This window comes from Varroa jacobsoni, unplaced genomic scaffold, assembly GCF_002532875.2.
Source record: "Varroa jacobsoni isolate VJ856 unplaced genomic scaffold, vjacob_1.0 scaffold_891, whole genome shotgun sequence".
NCBI classification, from domain to species: domain Eukaryota; kingdom Metazoa; phylum Arthropoda; class Arachnida; order Mesostigmata; family Varroidae; genus Varroa; species Varroa jacobsoni.
Window position 1 is genome coordinate 272550 of NW_019213793.1, and position 6902 is coordinate 279451.

The following is a 6902-nucleotide window of genomic DNA, read 5'->3' on the forward strand; positions in this document are numbered from 1 at the left end:
CATCAGCGAGACGGCGCGTAATTGTGTAGTTGATGTTGTTATTGTTGAGGTACTGGGGCGCTTTACTATTCCTGTTAATAAAGTTGGTTTACCATGCTACTTGCTGGGCGATTTACCCTCGTGGCCGCACTGCATGCTATACACAGGGGCCGTATAGGACAGGACGAACAGATCATTTGGTCCCATTGGACGAATGCTACCGTCACCGTCACGAGCGACTACGGCATAGGCAGTAGCAGCAGCAGCAGCAGCACGACCAGGAACGTCGGCTATTGACGTACCACACGACAACGTTAGTAGCGATAAGTCCAACAAAAAACATCAACACGTTCCGAGCAGCAGCAGCCGCCGCGGCAGCAGCAGCAGCGACGAATGGAAAGAAGCGGAAAAGGACCCGCTGCTTTTTTATCGTTCACTTTCATTCCGCCGCCGTCGTTGCTTGTAGTCCTTTGGACAGCTGATGTTCGTTGTAGTTGTTCTTTGTCTTCTTCATTTTCGTCTTCGGCTTCGATTCGACTCCTCATCATTCGATGGACATCAGAGCTGCCAGCAGCAACGGCGGCGGCAGCTTGCAACACCCTGACGTCGTTGTCGTCGTCGACGACGCCACTGTTTTCGCGCCACGTGTACAGACTTGCGCTGGTGTAACGGCCCAGCTCGTGCCACATCGTGGTGTGGCTGTCAGGCGGCTTGATATCACTTTATAGCTGTTCGATTTCGATCCGATGTGTTGGTTGTTTTTGGTCAACGTCCATGTCCGAACGGTACGGTTTACATATTCGTATGTGACTTACCGTGCCTGTATTAATGTTACACACACACACAACTGGACGGGCAACGTTTCTATTCGATAAGATCCTTATCATTCGATAACATCGATGCCGCTCTAGATGTTTCATTCGACGAAGAAGATTGCGTAAAGTACGGCGTGGCGGTGCTAACGTATCGTCCGTTGATGATTAAGACGACTGAAAATAGCCGTCATTAGGTTGAGATACAACAAAGATCAATAGCCTATTATAAATACAGGAGGAACAGCCCACACCCGTACTGCAACGGCACCAGTAGCAGCATCAGTCAACCTCATCATCATTGGGCAGGTGGAGCTTCGCGATGGCTGATTGGCTTCGGTTGTCGCCACCCGCGCTAGATGACTTCGCTTCGGTATATGACTACGAGGCTATGGTGACTAGTCTGAGTCATACACATGCATCTATCTATCTTGTACGTTATTATCAAATCGTGTGAGAATGTACGCGGCCGCTTAAGTCGACCATGCACCCATCATTTGTGATTACAGCTGACAATGCGATGATGAGCTTGCTTGTAATGTACTGATTTGTACTAGAACAACAAATACTGCTGGTACAGCCAATAGTGCTTGCGTGCTTTCATGATCGTGCATGTACGCCATGCAAGTGTGCTGCACTCGAACCCTCCGTTACCGTCCCAGAGAACGCTGGCCAGGGAAATCGTCATAGACGATCTGAACAGAGGAGGCAGCACCATTAGCCACAACAACTACTGGTCGAGTTGAATGCAGTGTCTTTGATGCAGTGTCTTCTTGCTTTTCCTGGTGCGGAGAAGCGGCAATACGAATATCTAGTCACTTCACGAAGCCTGAGCCATCGTTAACGTTAGTCGTTCGTACGTTATTCGGTTCCACGGCCGCAGAGTCGTTCATCTGGCGTGGACTGCTTTGTGTACGAAACGATATGTAGCCCATCTACGTACTGCAGTGGGAGCCTGCCGCTCGAAACGTTGATACGTGGTCGAGGGATAGGACGAGTTGGGCTTCGTTAGTTGTCGACAGGGACGCTTTAAGGAAACTCGCCCCCGCGGTTCCCACAGGTGCGTACAGGTTTGCTACGCTTTTGTCCTGCTTAGGCCTCAAACCGCCTCAAGGCTACTGCTGCCTTTGCTGCTTCTGATAGTCTGTTATATATGCTACAGTCGAACGAGCAAGTCACGCAACGGCATCTTAGTCGTCCGAGACGTACTCGTAGTAGTGACGGTAGTCGTCAGGGTGGAATCTTTACTTCATTTCACTCTACATCCCGAACCCGTCCCCGCTCCTAGGAAATTTCGAAAGAATAACGGAGTAAGGATCCACGAACGAGTGCTTACAGCCTTCAACGACAAAAACGAAGTAAAGTCCGTCAACGGAGAACCGCCAACGCGGCTCTCTGCGGTCCAGCGGAAGCGATGTACGTTGGAATCGGGTGTCTGTAAAGCTAATGGGGGCGGCGACTGTAGCTAAGATGCCTTCGGCAGTCTTCTCATACCGAGAGCGGAGTAAGGGCAGGAAATCCGAATAAAATGACTGCATTTGAATGAGTAATACCTTGTTGCTTTACCAGGAGCACTTGTGTTTGCCGTTGAGCGTGGCGAACGATAAGAATGACCCGCCTGAATGTACGATTGCATCTGGGAATTAGCTAAATCGGAATAATGCGACGAGCGCGACATGGCTTCATCACTTTGAAACCTTCTCTGGGTACAAACGAACGCATGCGGTCCCAGAATGGCTAGCGCTGGAGCTGCGGGTTAAATCCTGTCATCATACATCCAATATTTTGTGTAGTATATTGGCGTATACCAAGAGGAACTAGCTGGGCCGGAGCAACTCAAGAACCATCCCCTATCGAGATCTAGCAATTAGTCTACATAGATCTAGAATCGATTGATGAACAACGTCAGTAACCAGTGTGCGATCGGATGACGCTTATCTGTTGATTTCAACAGCTGGAGAGATGTCCCGCGCGGTCTGGTTTGCACCAGAAGCAGCAGGCAGCGGAGTTTCACAACGTTGACGTTGGACTATGTTTTTGGAGAGAAGCAGTTAGAAATCGATCGAGCGGTAGGCGCCGCTTGACTCGGTCGAGATTGACTCTCAAAGCTGCAGATCTAAGTGATCTAGTCTCGTTGGCCAGAGCCTTAACCGAAGCAGCGATCCTTGACGGATTAGGCTTCGTTGAGAGTGTACGGTTAGGTCTATAGCTTTACCAGCGATTCAACACAGCAGGCACGGGTATGCGTGTCAGGCAGTATTTTTACATGTCAATAAAGCGAACAGAAAAAGTGACAGTCATAGAAAATGAAATGCCGACTCTTTGTCCAGAAGCATTTTAAAGGTCTAGCATTGTTATCTATAAAGTAGCTCTCAGACGTCGATACGCCGGCGTCAAATCAATGACAGCAGACAACTCTAATTCGCCCTACACTGTTAGTAGATTTGGTAACTTGGCGTTGTACGCTCTGGGGGTGATTCTTTCACGATATGATGGTTGTGCTGTTGGAGGATCGTGTCGGGTCATGGCGAGGGTGACGGCAAACGGGTACAGTGCGTGACCCATTTAAGCATCAGCGTCTTTGAACTGTGAGTTGGTAGCGAATTGACGGTATTATCAATAGAACAGCGGTAGCTGCCACGAACACTCGTACTCAATCTCATGTGCTACACACTGGCGGGGTCAGTGGCTTGTGGAAAAGGTGCACTGTATTTATAGCTGTCTCTGTCGCTGCTACTGTGTTCGCGCTCAATGAACGTCGGCCTCTCGTCGCGTCGCTCGCTTCATCGGCAGACTAGCCTATGATGACTGGCTGGTCTCCACCGCAAATACTAACGCTAGAGGTGAGGGGCGTTCAGGACGAATGCCGCTACGAATCGCTCGATTGGGATGTAGGCGATTGCCGAAGGGGCCACCTTCGGTAGCGCCAATTCTCAGTGCACATCAACATATAGAACGAAAACCGTCATTGACTTCTCCCACATCCCTCTACTACACTCATTACAAATGTCCCGTATGATCATTTGTGGCTTCGTACAAACATGCAGCGGTTGAGGCAGGCTCTGATTCACTGGCCTCGGCAGCTTCCAGCAGAGGTCAATTAAGTACTGAGCCGTATTAGCAACCGAAGACACACGCATGTGTACGCTAAAATGATGAAATCCTTTGTTAAATCTAAAACGTTGATATCGTATATCATATGTTTATATCAACAAAAAATCAAGTACACAAAACATGATGAAGTTGCACTTGAACGCGTGCTGGAAAGCTTGCTTTTCGTCCAGAGCTTCGCGAGTAACGATAAGAACTGCTGGCGAAGGTGACCTAATCGCCGTATACGATTAAGAAACGGCTCCATCACACGTTTTTATATTATAAATGAGGCAGCTGGGGGCTACTGGCCTTAATGCCATCCTGTTTGACAAAATTCTTGACAAACGCTATGTTTATATTGAACCCGCTCGTATTTCTTCTGTATATATAAACCTGACATAAAATAAAGTGCTGCACGTTCGACTCGATTACAATGCAAGATCTAAACAAAGAAAGCGAATTTAACTTGAGTTCAACTTATATATTACGACGTAAGTTTATTCTAGATTTGAATCGATGTGGACGTCCCGAACAATTTTCAACAAGTTAATAAATTGCTCATCTATTTTTATGCACACAGAACTTTCTAATTATCCATTGATGCTTGTCTATTTATTTTATTTACATTTTTGTCTCTGCCTTTTTGTGCTTCTCCGTTATTCTATCTGCGCGTTACTTGCAGTGCGTTGTTCATCATGTGTGTTCCTGTTCTGTAGTGCGCCGTCTCGAACTTCTCCAGCAATTTTAGGCAGACGAATCAAAGGACTCGAAAAACATACGCTTATAATCATAGCACAACGAAGGTGTCGAAGAAAATAACTTCTACGACGAGTTGTTAAATCAGCACGATTCTACTGAGTTGGCAGTGTTAATAGGACAGCTACGTCCTATTCCGATTGCTCATCTCGCGCACTACACGACCATCTCAACGGCGTTCTTATCCGCTTTTAGATTGTCTCTCGTTCCTCTTTTGTCTTCCCGTTCTTCCGGGATTTCTTGTTGTGTCCTCAAGTCGTTGTCCAGGGCCGTAACAGGTGGCTGGTGGCTGCTGTCGCGCAGCTGGTGGTGGTCGACCAGATGGAGCAGCATCAGCAGTCGCCCCAACAGACCCTCCCCTTACCCCTGTCCCTAACCCACGTGAACGCGTTGTCTACGTCGGGCTCGAGCTCTTCTGACGCCCTGCTCGTAGCAGCCGCTGCCGCCGCCGCCGCCGCTGCAGCGTCCGCGCCATCGGTGCTCCAGCACTCCGACCTGTCGAACGGATCCAACGCCGGCCCCGAGTCGATCAGGTAAGTCTACGTAACAGCAAATGAAGTAGGCCAGTACGGATCAACGTGGAATTGAGACATTGCGTCACTTAGCTATTAGACAAGCAGAGAACAACAGGTACGGTTAAGATACAAATAAATGAACAAAAATTATTGAACTGGAAACAAAAATATTCAGTTGAGCAGGGATAGATGTAATATAATGAAGATAAGTAAATAATGCCGGCTATAAAGAAACGTATTTTGTGCTGTCAGCTACAGAAAACCTAGGACAGAATCGTCCGTTTGGTCTATAAACTTCCAATAAGGATAATGCTTCAACTTGCACAGTTCGATTCGTACTACGTATATAACGATACCGCTCTATACTATTAAAATTGGCCGCTTACATTGCGCTGAAGATGAGACATTCGTTTACTCCCATGGTTCTCGTAGGATCCCGCGATAAAGCGACGATGCCGATTGGTCTGATTTCGAAAAGTACGCAACTGGCGAGTAGCTTTATCAGTACTGGTATAACGGTGGCATATGGGCAGCAGGCATACGGGTTTGTATTGCTGGTGTATGTCAGTCCTTCAGCTCTTGAGTCTGTGCTCTGATGAAGAACTGTGTATTTAACAAATGTCGCGGACAAACCGTCATTGGAACACGTATTCCTTTATAAGATCTAGACAAAGCCCTGACGTACAGCCAGCAGTGCGATGGCCCGTCACTACGAAGTTCCCAATAAAGTTTCTATAATCAATTGCCATTTCTACAATAGTTATTTTACATAAATCTGACCAACGGCAACACGAACTCCGAATTTCCCTAATTCGATCGATAAGAAAGGAAGTGCTGACGCAGAACATTTTATGCACAAGCAACAGTTTAACAAGTGGAAGTCGGGTAAGTTTGTGACTAACAAAATTAATCATCAATGACTTATGTCTATCAACCGTCCATGTAGCCACGTCGTAGAATCGGGATACTTTTTACCGCTTTGCTCTGATTGTGTTAGTATCGTGCATTGACGGCTTATTTACCTGGTTGTCGTTGTAGTTGGCTCATTCGCACGTCGTCATTGTTGCCGTCTGAAGACGGTAGTGCAAGACTCTATGAGAAGCTAGCGTCAAAGAAGACAAATGGCTTCAGCAATGACAGCAGCAGCAGCAGCAGCAGCAGCTAAGAACGGCGGACGGACAGGGGAGACAGTAGTAGACATCTGCGCCTACGAAAAAACTCACATCGCCATTGCCATCGTTATCACTTTCACTGACACAAACGATAGAGCAACGGGATCGATTTGCTGTCCATTCAGTCGGGCAACAGGCAGCTAGGCAGGCCCGCTGCACTGCCTGCTCCGGCGGCTTAAACGCCGTCAGGTGATAGCAGCGACGACAGCGGCGATGGCTTGGACGCTGGTCTGCGCATAGTCGCGCAACTGTAGGAGACAAGATGACAAAAATGCCACAAAAATTGCCTGTGGGCGGCGGCCGCCCCAGTTACCACTATCCCGGTTTATGTTGATGCTGCTGCTGCTGCTGCTGCAGGTGCTAGTTCTCGAAGCGGCTACCAGTTTCTTCTTCTTCTTCTTCAGTAGCCATTTCTACTACAACTAGTGTTACTATTCGGTATCTATTTTGACCACTACCAGTAGCAAGGCATCGTTCGCATGTAGCGCCCCCGATTGGCTCTTGGCTGCAATTTTTTTCTCGTCTCACTAGCGTTGTTGTCGTTCGTTTTTTGGGTGGGGACTGAAAGAAACGGA

The 6902-nt window shown here is 47.9% G+C and overlaps 2 long non-coding RNA genes across 2 annotated transcripts in view; one reads left to right on the forward strand and one right to left on the reverse strand.

Annotated features, from left to right (window-relative positions):
- Positions 1 to 4647, forward strand: part of LOC111264734 (uncharacterized) — a 37246-nt gene extending 32599 nt beyond the window's left edge. The window contains exon 3 of the long non-coding RNA XR_002683037.2: positions 4567 to 4647. This is a non-coding gene — a long non-coding RNA (uncharacterized LOC111264734). The remainder of the gene's footprint in view (positions 1 to 4566) is intronic.
- On the reverse strand, positions 4345 to 6824 carry LOC111264733 (uncharacterized). The gene is made up of 3 exons (XR_002683035.2): positions 6178 to 6824; positions 5542 to 5758; positions 4345 to 5245 (listed from the first exon to the last, which is right to left on the reverse strand). It is a non-coding gene; the product is annotated as an uncharacterized LOC111264733 (long non-coding RNA).
- Positions 6825 to 6902: the final 78 nt, after the last annotated feature.